The following is a 12,174-nucleotide window of genomic DNA, read 5'->3' on the forward strand; positions in this document are numbered from 1 at the left end:
AAGCATTTTAGGATTAAAATTTTTACAAACGCAGTACCCACGTTTGCAGAATGACTAACTAGTGACGTAAACCACTCTGAGGGTCGCCAAAGAGAGGGGGAGGGAGTTGTGAGTCCTTTTTGATTTTAAGGTTCATAAGAAATCTGTTCAATCCTGAGAAGAACACTAAATTAAATTGTTGTTTTTAAAGTTTATATTATTATTTAAGATTAAAACATAAAAATGATCTGAAAGGATAAGGGCGCAGTGAACACACAGAGCCTTCACTCTTTGCTTAACAGCTTTGTCATTTGTTCTTTGGCAAGTATGCAGCTGAAGCAACCAAAAAGCTCATAGAACAATGAATAAACGCCAGGGAGAAGAAAACAGCCTATTAAGAAAAACATAATACAGACAGAGAATTTAATAAAAAGTTTTTAAAAGTCTCATGAAAACTCATCACTGATGCAATATAAATAAAATAATCTGCTGATTTCACAAACTTCCTGCAGTTATTGCGTTCACGAGGGGTCTCTTAAGGAAAAAAATTGTGAGCCACTGTTGTACAGTACATGTAATCTGTAATAAACAGGATAAATGCAGGAATGGTTCTTTTAAAATGGCCTTTACTCGCCTACGCCTTCTGAAGCCTATCCATTTAATAAATCCGAAGAGGGTCCCTTGGTGTGGTTATGAGCAAGATCTATGGTGTCAGTGTGTAGGATTCATGTCTCTCTCTCTGTGCCCTGTGGGTATGTTACACTGTCATAAAACAGAGCGCCTGAGATAAACTGACAGACTGCCACGGAAAAAGCGGCAATGAATAATGCTTTGTTATTGTAGCAGTGAATAGTAATTTGTCTATATAAAGAGCGGTGTGTTTGCTTTCACATCCGTTCGTACACGTCACCGAGTGTGTACAGTGGATTCCTGAGCTGACCTGAAACACACAGAACAATGCCTACCTGTGTGTGTTTGCTCACATGTGTGATCTACCTTTGTGTGTGTGCTGATGTCAATGAATTGGTGTGTGTTCAAGTGTATGCACATCATAGGACACCCTTGTTTGTTCTTCTGTGTTTACTCTCAGGTCGAAATATTAACATTATTAACTGACAATTATGCACAGTCGCCATGGGCGTTAATGAGTGACGGACTGAGTGGGGGAGGTTTCACGTCTAGAAGTTTGGCTACAGGTTGCTTTAATGGGAAGCACAGACTGCTTACAGCCAGAGATTTGGAGCCTCAATACTCGCACGCCTTCATATTTTACTACGTATTCAAATCCATACATTAGGCGTGGCAGTGATGTGTACTCAGCGCTCAGGGAAAGACATGAAGCATACACACAGAATGTGCTGTAATTTGTCGTAGCGTGCACCAGCTTTGATGTTGAAACCGAGCCAGTGCACATGCTGACACTGAAGCATCGCCTGCCCGCCTGTAGCAAATAATTTACAGATACACTACGCACATATTCCTTAACCTGAGGAATGTGTGTGCGTTAAAGTCCACCCCAAGAAAAAGTAGAACTCTGCATCACCATCACTCTCCCTTCTTCCCTGCTTTCCCTCGAGGACAACCGGGTCACTCAAGAGAGAGGTGCACGGGCTGTAAGGCAATTAGCGAGAGAAGCGGTGTGCGTCCAGAGGCCCGAGGCTACGGTCTCGTCCTGCGTATATGTGTGTGTCTTTACAAGCCCACACAGTTCCTGTCACAGCTCATTGACAACTAGCACAACACAGGAACGAGGCAGGACAGAGGGTGAGGGGTCAGGAGGGGTGTGTAGAGTAGAAAAGAAAATCGGAGCGACAGTTTTCACCAGTGACGCAATGTAAGGCATTAACTGGACCCCGGCACATGGAGGTGGTTTATTAGTGTGGGTTTTTACGTTTCATACAAAGGGACTTTTTTCAGTTGAGGATACAATAATAATAATACAGATTTGGTGCGGTAGTTACAGGAAGTTGTATGTGGGATTGACACAAATTAAAGAACAATATATAATATACAGTAGTAGAATAAAATCATTGTTGGTTTTTAACGGTTTCTTTACTGTCATTTCCACATAGTATATGGAATTAAAATGTAATTTCCATAACCTAAGGTGCGAACACATAGTACGAACAAAGGGCAGAATAAAACAGTGATATTATCTCTCAATTTTTTTTTTCCAGTCAACACTATAAGCAGTCTAACATGGATATAAATTATGCAATACCACTAAATTATATATGGAGCAGGATAAATGGGGCAGTGGAACAGAGATATGTATACTGTATTAAAATATAGATATAAGTATAAATGCCATACCACAAAACTATAAAACCTATAGCAGTATCGGTAATATAAATAGTGGCTAACTAGTGGTCTCAGTAGTAGTTATATATAGTATAAATAGTCACAGAGATGATGATGGTGTCATATAAAGCTGATGGTTTTGGTTTTTTATAAGTAAAATAATAATAAAAAAATGATTTAAATGTGTCTGGACATAAAGTCTGAATAAAAATCAGAAAAACATCTTTGCTTCCTTCTAAAAAAATCTGAGTTTTTCTGCAACAAATGCTAAAAACAAAACAAATTACAAGCCCCACACACACTGTAGATGTTTACAAGGATGTGTATACTAATACCACCCACCTATGCCACAGCTCCATAACTTCAGCGACCAGACAGGCATGTTAAACTCCAAACTTCCTCCATTCTCCCTTTCCCTTTCCCCCTGTGTCTGTAACCATACACAGCCTCACTGTATCTATTAAATGCCGTGTGTGTGTTCAGAGAGCTGCTCTTGTTCTGCTGCCAGTCTTGTTAAGAGGCTCAGAGTTGTGTGAAAGGGCCCTATTGAGGAAGCAGGGGTGTTACGGTTAACACAATAAGGACCGCCGACTGCGTGTGATTTGGGTTTCTGGATGCAAATATTCAAAGGAGTGTGTCATTATTCTGACGTGTGTCTGTGCTTCTGTAAACAACAGTTTGTTGTATTATGATGTAAAACTATTCCTGATGTTAAGGTTAGCACCGGCCACATCTTTTTCATAATGATGCAGGTGACTAATAAAACTGTCAGGTTTTATTTAACGCTTCACTCACCCAGTGGAGACGCTTCCTCCTCTACTCTCGCGCCACTTTTCTTCAGGTCTTTTTTTCCTGGAAACACAACAGTTGCACCTATTAGCCAAATATGTTGCATATGATTTTCTTCTCCTTCTCTCTCCACTTATTTGGAATCTAGCTCCCCTGTCATGCATTGTTAATGGTCCGCAAGCAAAACAGGAAGTTTTTTTTGTTTTTTTTCCTCCCGTTAATTGGTTGGATTCCAGCTGTGTGAGGGAGCGTGCTGAGCGCTGGCAGGCCGTGTGGCAGCACAAGAGAATGACAGAGCGGGAGAGGAAGAATGCAGGCCGACCACTCTCCACTCTGTCAGCTCCTTGTCCTGTGGTATCAGCCCATCAACCGTGGCCCGGGAGTGTCTGTGTCCGTGTGTGTGTGTGTACAGTGTTGACTTAAGCATTACAAAAGACTGCTTTTTTTGAACCCCTATATCTTGTTCTGTGTTTATAGCACAGTCTGTGGTGTGATCTGCCAGATTAATTGAGTTTCACCCTCATCAGCTGCTCATGAATGAGGTGCTGCCTTTGGAAGAGTGTCAAATCTATAGGTGACGATTTTAGGGCTGCAGCTGATGAATCTATCCATTATTATCTCTTTAACTGCTTGATAGTTTTGTCAATTAAATGTCAGGAAATAGTGATGAATGCCCTGTGTCATCTCCCAGAACCCAAAGTGACATTTCAAATGGCATGTGTTATCCAACAAACAATACAAAAATCCAAAGTAATTCAGTTCCTTGTCATTTATGGCAAGGAAAAGTATTAAAGAAGCATAAAACCAGCAGATTGTTGGCCTTTTTTTTTACTTAGAAATGACCAAAATAAATATTCAATGATCAAAACAGTTGCCGATTGATTGACTAGTTGTTGCTTGCCTTGGTCCAAATCTTGGAATCCGCCCACTCAGAGTGTAACGAGTTCACATCTCCGTCTGATATCAGGCAGCTCTGGACAATATTACTCATATTTCAAAGCGGGTATAAAGTTTTTACTTCACTGATTTACATGTTAGAATTTTCAATAAAGTGACATGTGTCTGTGCTTTTCTTCAGTTAGTGTTGTGACCAGGTGTGTGTGTGTTTAAGACGAGCGTAACCTGGCACAAGCCCTAGGTTTTTTTTTTAATTAAAGACAAGAGCAGCGTTACTTTCATGTGATATCAGCTGGCAGGGCCCAAATTAACCACATTGTTTGTGTGCTTTAATGATTAGCATGTCATTATCCGCGACCACAGAACGGTTTGTGCTTGCGTCCATGTGTTTGTCGCTTTGAATGAACACAGTGTATTAACTAGTGTTATTTTTGAGTGCGGTCATGGGATCATAAATGCGAGTGTTTTGGAAAACACAAAGTGACCACTTGATAGATGTCGTATTAGTGGGAGACGTTTGGCCGAGAGCGGCTGCCGCATTTCTTTCTAATGACCGACTTTTAAAATTTTCATTTAATTGACTCAAGGCACGGTCGTAAAACAGTTTTGGAGATAATCAGCTGATGCACACAGTATCTCTCCTGTTTCTACAGCACACACAGATTCTTAACTATACACATATTCATTAGAAACGCACTCACTCTTCCAGTATGTTCCTGCTAAGCAGTGCTTTTAAGCCGTACTTATTATGCCAAAGCTCTGAGTCAAACAGTCTGTGGAGGTGGAAAACAGAATGACGAGCGAGCCACGTGCTACACCTGATTGTGTAACACCTGAAACCTCACTTCGCTTTGCATATACGATCTCCGAGTCGCCCTGCAGCTCACGCTCGCTTCCACATACAGAGTGCAGTGTTTACATCTGAAAATAATCGGTCACAGTCCAGGGCTCGGTTTGGCTCTCTGACCTGCTGCGAGGCCTTTGCTGCACTCTGCATCCGTGTGTTTATTTGTCTGTGGGAGTGTTTTGCTCTGCTGCACAGAGGCTTCTGTGCATACTTTTTTTCCAGCAATTTTGGGTTACTCGCATACACTTTAAAATCCTAAAAGGTAAATGCAACAATGCATGCTTGCAAGTGGATGAGGAGAAGTGTGGGGACTCACATGCGCTGACACTGGTGTGGTCAGTGTCCTGACTCAGGGTCACCGTGTCTCCCTCTCAGACAATCCCTTCACTGCACTGTAAATATTTAACTTCCAAAGTGGAGCTCGGCTCTCAGAATAGATGCAAATCATCTTTACCGCTGAGCTTCATGAATGACTGTGGCACTTTTACAAAAGGCAAAACTGTCAACAACAATATTCCTGTCTTGGTATGCCGTAATAGCTCAGGCTGCCTTCTCCACATGTTTCCATGAGACATTTGGTCTTTAATTTGTGCAGACTGCGCACTGCCAAATCATTGGTAGTATCTTTTAACCTGTCAGTACCTCTTATTTTCTCTCTTTTCACCATTATAGGTTTACGTTCATATTTATTCTCTTTTGAAGAAGCTATTTTTGTCATTACCAATTTCAGAGGACTGATACTTTTCAGCCGCGCTGTCCACTATAATTTTCTTCCTCTGTGTTCATCTGTTAAACATAAATATCGCCTCACCCTCCTCCTCCTCTGTTTCTCCTTTTCTCTCTGTGTCACTCCCTTTCTCTTCCCCCATCTGGTTTAATCTCTCCCAAAGCAGCTGAACAGTCTGGCGTTCACGTTGGAACCACTTTGTAGTGGCATCATCTAAAACTGCCAGCAATTTGTCCAAAATTATAGCTCAAAACATCGGTCCAACCCCCAAACCTGCAGAGGACGGGTGGGATAAACAGAGAAAGGCCTTGTGTTATGCTGTAGATCTCTTGCCTCGCTTGATATTTAATGTGCGTCTTGTATGTTGAATATGCACATCAGTGACAAGCTGTGACTTGTGGCACTGTCACAAGCGCTTGGCTGTTGACTGCAGCGTTGAGTGATTGAGATTTTGGCTGATACACGGTGGCATTCGGATATAAACATGCAGGCATTCGCACGTATACATGGCACTGATTTCCTCTCTCGGGCTGCTCTCTCATGGCGCAGCAGATAACAAAACTATTCCTGTCCGTGGCTGTGATGGACGTAGAAATTAAAGAGACATTTCACCACAAAATCAAAAATACATTTTCCCTCTTACCTGTAGTGCTGTTTATCAATCTAGATTGTTCTGGTGTAGTTGCCGAGCGTTGGAGATACCAGTTGTAGAGATGTCTGCCTTCTCTTGAATATAATGGAACTAGATTGGCTTGTGGTGCTCAAAGCATCAAAAACACACACAACAGCAGTCTCTCTTTCCAGAAATCATGACCTGTTTACTCAAGATAATCCACAGACCTTGTTGTGAGCATTTTATTGTGCAGAGGGAAGCGTGCATCTACTCATGGATGAGGGGCCAACAATAATGGCGTCAGTGGTGCTAGGTGAGCTATCAGTAGATGCACTCTTCCTTCTGCGCACTGATAACGTTGGCGGGTGTAGTTGGGTAGAAATGAAATAGTTCCTAAATGAAACTGCTCACAACAAGGTCTGTGGGTTATCTTGAGTAACTGGCCCATGATTTCTGGAAAGAGACACTGCTGTTGAGTCTTTAAAATGTATTTTATAACTCACACCAAAACAATTCAAATATATAAAAAGCACTACAGGTAAGAGGCATCATATGTTACTTTTATTTTGGGGTGAATTGTGCCTTTAAGGAAAATAGGGGCAACTTCAAATGATGTAACATGGATGAGCAGCTGTGTAAGTTGTATGTGTGATGTGCCTACGTGAGAGGGTATGAGAGTGTCTCGCTTTGTGATTAACACGGTCCAGGACACTTGGTGACCTGATGGCGAGCGCACTAACCCTGCATGCGCTCACAAATTCGCTTTGCCCTATTTCATGTGATCCATGTTCAGTAAAACATTAATGTTAAATATTTGACCTTCCTCTCAAAGTAAGATCGGCCTTCCCCACTTCTGGTTTTGGTCAAAGAGTATAGGTACATGTATGTGTGTGTGTGTGTGTGTGTGTGTTTGTTTGTGTGTGTGTGCCCTTGCTTTGCTTTTGCCCAGTAAGATCTGGTTCAAGGCTCATTTCCTAATTACAGTGCTGGCCAGAGGTAATTACAACCTTAGATTAAGAGCTGTTTCTCTTTTTTTCCTTTTACGGGGCCCACTGAAATGCAGCAATTTGTGGTGGCTTTCTGGGATGAGCATCCTCCCTCTCATCCTCCATCTGTCTCTCACTCTGCTCTCTTCCCTCAACACTTCACTGGAGTTGGTTTTAGGAATTTGGGGGATTTTTTTGTGGCTTTTTGCAGATTTTCCAACCGCAGTGAGAAGGTTAAAAAGATAGCAGCATTTAATGTAAAGCTTCGAGAGGGATTCATCCGCTTTAGGAGATAGACAAACTGGTAAAAATCTGACAACAGTGAATATGTGTGCGTCTGTGGACGCGGAGGACAGCAGTTATTTGGGGTTTTGCGCTCAAGCTGGGGCACTCCGAAGCCCTCAGATCCCTTCGCATGTGTGTGTATATTTATGCAAGGTTTTGAAGTGGTTCTTCTGAACGCATCATTTGGCTGCATCGGCGAGCTCTTCTTCAATTTAGCTTGGCAGGCGTACAGGCTGGGGTTTGCCTTCGCATACCGCTGGGTCAGCATTGATGTGTGAGGCTGAGGCCCTTGAAGCCGGGGGTTTTATTTAAGACACCCGCTTTGAGAGAGCAGCTTCTCTTGGTTGTCAACCAGGGAACGCCCCCCCCTGCTGTGCGGCACCTGACGAGGGGCACGCTCAGGACTTTAAATCTGACGGAGGAAGGATTTATACATCTTGAATTCTCTCTGTCGCCGCACAGACTTCTTGCTAATTGTGACAAACCCTCACTCTCACATGGCCTTCAGAAAAACAAACACACACACACATTCACACACTTATCCCAACTTTCTGCCCTGTCGACTTGCCTCTCCCTGCCTGCTGTGTGAGTGCCCCGCTCCTGTCCTCCACCTCCCCATATCCCTCCTCTCCTCCCTTCCCCAGGCCTCCTCGCCTCAGCACCTGACTTTTAACCCTCTAATCCCTCTGATTCAGAGGGTGAGATGCTTCAGGCACTGCCCCTAATTGGCATAAAACGGAGCTCTGGCGATTCAAGGCTCGATGTGAAAATCCTCTGCTCTCAGTGTGAAGAACAGTGTTGATAAGTAAAGTTACAGGAATCACAAGCTCCTGTAAGATACCCAGCAGATGCTTCACTCATGTCTCAACACACCAAATGAAAGAAAACAACTGCCACTCATCGCCAGCTGAACATTTAGACATCACTGCTCTTTTCACCCGAGCTCTTTGGCACAGATAATGAAATGGCAGATTTTGTAGGGACTGACACAATGCTGGTAACCAAATCCCAGACGGGTAGTGCCGTTTCAAAATCCCTGCCACAGTGGTGTGACAGCAGGCCTGTGCTTAATTGCTTAAATTGGGTTTTATGAAAGAGAGCTCCTTCGCCTTACTCATGCTTCCCGTCCACAAACCAACATTTAAGGGCAAGAAACGTCCCGTGGGGCAGAGATAACCCACAGTGTGCATGTGTGTCTCACTAAACACTCACACCAGCACGTGCATTTGCACATTTTATCCCCAAAGTGTCGCCATATGTTATGCAAATAATACTTTGACAAGCTGTGACTTTAATCTGACATCCCAGGTGAAGAGAGGAACCTTGCCTCATTTGTCCCGTCTCTGTCTCCCTCATACACATCATTTATCCCTTCTCTCAGCAGTGAGAAGTGTGTCAGTGTCAACAGGCGGCTGTACAAACTCAACAGTCTGCTGTGTAAAGAGCGAAACGCTGCAGCAGACGGCAGAAAATAACTACACTGGCACAACCGCTCTCTTGTACTGTAAGTGTTACAATCTGTGCATCATAGCAGGCTGAAAGTTCTCCACATTAGTGAGGGATAATTGGCCTCCTGTGGCTGCTTTGCTGTGTCTGGTAGCCTAATATAAACCAATTACCACCATTATATACTGTCAATGACACAGTAGCTTCTCCTATAGCATAATGACAGCCTGTAAGGAAACACATGGCGAGGAAACAAGCAGTACGCCGGTGCAGGGGTTAATAGCGGGGCTATTGGAGTAGTTTACGCCGCCTGTTTCGCCTCCAGGACAGATTAGGACAATTTTCCGTGCCTGTTTGTGGGGGCTGTGTAAAAAGATGGTAATCTGACTGAAAGCTGGAGGGATCGTGGTCAGAAGACTGTTCTTACATGAATTAAGCATCTCAGGCGAAGCCATATGTCGAATTTTTTAACGCGGTTATATTTGGATCTGATTCCCAGTTGGGTCTTGAGGCTTCTGGTTGATAATTGACTTTCTTATATTAAAGTGAGTGAGTTTACCTCTGAAATAGGGACTGGTTTGATCATACTTTTGTGGTTATCGCCGCAGCAAAAGAGCGCAAACACTTCCATAAGTGTAAAGTTTAAGAAACTTCTTAAACGAGGCCCCATCTTTCAAGATCCATCCCAGAGAATCAAAGCTAAATTCGTAAAGATGAGATGATATCATCTGGAGGAAACAGACACACTTCTAGTCTTTATAGCTTTACTTTTTGGTCTAAACACATTGAGTCATGTCAGTTTATTGGATGTTAGTTTATTGGTGGAGTGGGTCACTCACAGATTTAATCTTTCAGGAATTTGACCTCATCGCTCATTGCTCTGCTGCACACATGCTGCAGGAAAGTGATGTCTCTCTAATTTCTCCTTGTACCTTTCCTCCACGTCTGAGCCAGCGTTTCATTCATGCGCGGCTCCTTCAGATAAAAATCAGATGATTGAGTTGTTTAACTGTAAATCCAGCGCTGGAACGCGTTCACACTTCAATCAAAGTAAACAATTTTGATGATTAAGCTATGGAGTCATCTTTGTAACAGTAGCAGCTGTTGATACATATTTAATATTGGGTGGCACCAGCTATGCTTATGACTGAAACTTGGCCAACGACGCTGTGTGACTAAGCTGGGACATTTTCTTGTCTTCCATCCATCATATGGTCATGGCAGATTATTTATTAGATTCATGAGTTCAAGATCTTTGTTGTGAAGCCAGCATCAAAACACATTGTGCCAATGTAATTGTCAAGCTTGGCACTTAAACTTATTTCCTCAGTAGTTTTTGCATTTACTGTGGGAAGCAGTGATCCACCAGAACTACTGAAAACTATCAAACAGCAGCTGTCATGTATAGTATCCTCGATAATGATTTGGCTGCATCACCTGGACAACACCACCCTCCACTTTGATGGTCCAACTGTTATCAAGATCATCAGGTTTTGATGCCATGCCACACAACACCACAACACTGAACTGACCATTTTTAACTTCAGTGTCCTGTTGAACTTTCTGCTGTGGGACGTTCCCCTGTGTGGGTCCAAAAACAGCTCTTTCCCTCTGCGGTGAACACGGCTCGGTGCGGTCTAGACACTCGGCTCGGCCCCTGCGTGCTGCACGGCGTCCTGCGGTCCCACACCAGCCCGCCTCATTACCGCCCCGGCTGCTCCCTCTGCTCCGCGCACACGCTCGCCTTTTACGCATTTCCCCCCAAATACTGTTTTATTGTGAGTATTTGGTGATCTGACGCATTAGCGGCGCCCATACACACCAGTAAAACCTGTTACATTGAATAAGTGCTGGAGAGATCATGATGATTTGTCGCTCCTCAACAAAAAATACTTTTTATGTTTTGGCATTCTGCAGGGATGCTACATGCATTTACAGAAAAACAATATTATCGCAGTGACACGCTTTAAAAAAACGTTGCATAGTATTATCAGTGTTCTGCTGAGCAGCGCAGAAACACGGTGAGTTTTTAAGGGAGTTGTCGCTTAACTTAAATGAGCACCCATCAGCGTGGCTCATATTTAACATAGGATATACAGTGTTTGAATTTTGCACTACAACAACATCCAGTTAATTAATACAGGTAATATATTAATATGTTTTTAAAGTTAATCTTATTCTACCCAACTGCGTTTGTGACCCTGTTTATGCGTCTTTACGCACGTCTCGATCCTCTTCCAAGCGTCAGCGCTCCAAAAGTATGAAATGTTTTTCTTTATCAGCGAAAGCAGGAAACTCTTACCCTCAACTTCAAAGACGTAAAGTTGTGAGCGCAGCTGCGCTTGTGTCTTTATCCAGACGGAGCACTTCGCCGATAAAACTCCAAGACCTTGTAGTTTTCCGTGTGTGCGCGCTCTCTGAAGAAAAAAAAAGTTTCTGCGAACGTATTAGAATTATAACGAACGGTCTTCATCAAATCCTTGGAGACACACACCGACCTCCACGTCAAGGAATGCGCTCAAGTGCTGCCTCCCTGGACAAAAAGCGCTTTATTGGTGAGCACAGAGGAGAGTTTAAGCAGGAGTCCAGATGGGAGGGGCGAGGCGAGGCGCACCGCAGCAGCAGCAGCAGAGCGCACTCCTGCACAGGCTCGGAGAGCAGAGAGCGACTCACCTTGCAGCTTGGCTGAGTGCTCGGGAGAGAAATTCCAGCCTCCTTTCAGTTCGCTATATCTTAATGCCTACCTGCACGACCTGTTTTAAACAAGAGGCATTAGGCCTACTGGTTTGTTATTTGCTGTTCAGGGAGGTTTTGTTACATTTCATTTGAATGACTGTTTCTTAATTACACCTTTGCTTTTTTGAAGTATGCATTTTAATCAGCTCCTCTGCAGGCAAATGAGCAAGTTGATAGGCCTCAGCATCATGAATACACACACTTTAACAGGGCTAATTTGAGGACCAGATCACACCAAATCAAACACAACATCATTTTAAACTGTGACAGAGTAAACAGTTGCAAATTATTGTAGTATGAATGAACCTGAATCTGTTCACGCACATGATCTCTCCACTGACATATGAGAGACTGTCTACAGCCTCCACAGTGTACGTGCAGTGTACATTAGCACATATGGTGTCTTCATTCACAGAGCCATCCACAAGCTGAGAAAGCCATTGAATACTTCCTAACACCAGTGATAAACTACCCGTCGGCAGCTGGCAGCCCATTTCAATGTCAGCCAGTCCCAACAAGGTGCAGTAAGGTGATAGCTCCGAGGCACCGTGTCACCTCAGAAGTGTAC

The 12,174-nt window shown here is 43.4% G+C and overlaps 2 protein-coding genes across 2 annotated transcripts in view; one reads left to right on the forward strand and one right to left on the reverse strand.

Annotated features, from left to right (window-relative positions):
* Window positions 1-11,446, reverse strand: part of vasnb (vasorin b) — a 28,036-nt gene extending 16,590 nt beyond the window's left edge. Inside the window, exons 1-2 of the mRNA XM_049560580.1 lie at window positions 11,173-11,446; window positions 3,076-3,132 (exon numbers count right to left, since the gene is read on the reverse strand). The gene's annotated coding sequence lies outside the window, so the exon portion shown is untranslated. The remainder of the gene's footprint in view (window positions 1-3,075; window positions 3,133-11,172) is intronic.
* The window catches only part of coro7 (coronin 7), a 156,270-nt gene that overhangs the window by 101,080 nt on the left and 43,016 nt on the right, over window positions 1-12,174 (forward strand). The window lies entirely within an intron of this gene.

The sequence above is a fragment of the Epinephelus fuscoguttatus genome, linkage group LG19, assembly GCF_011397635.1.
Source record: "Epinephelus fuscoguttatus linkage group LG19, E.fuscoguttatus.final_Chr_v1".
NCBI lineage: Eukaryota > Metazoa > Chordata > Actinopteri > Perciformes > Serranidae > Epinephelus > Epinephelus fuscoguttatus.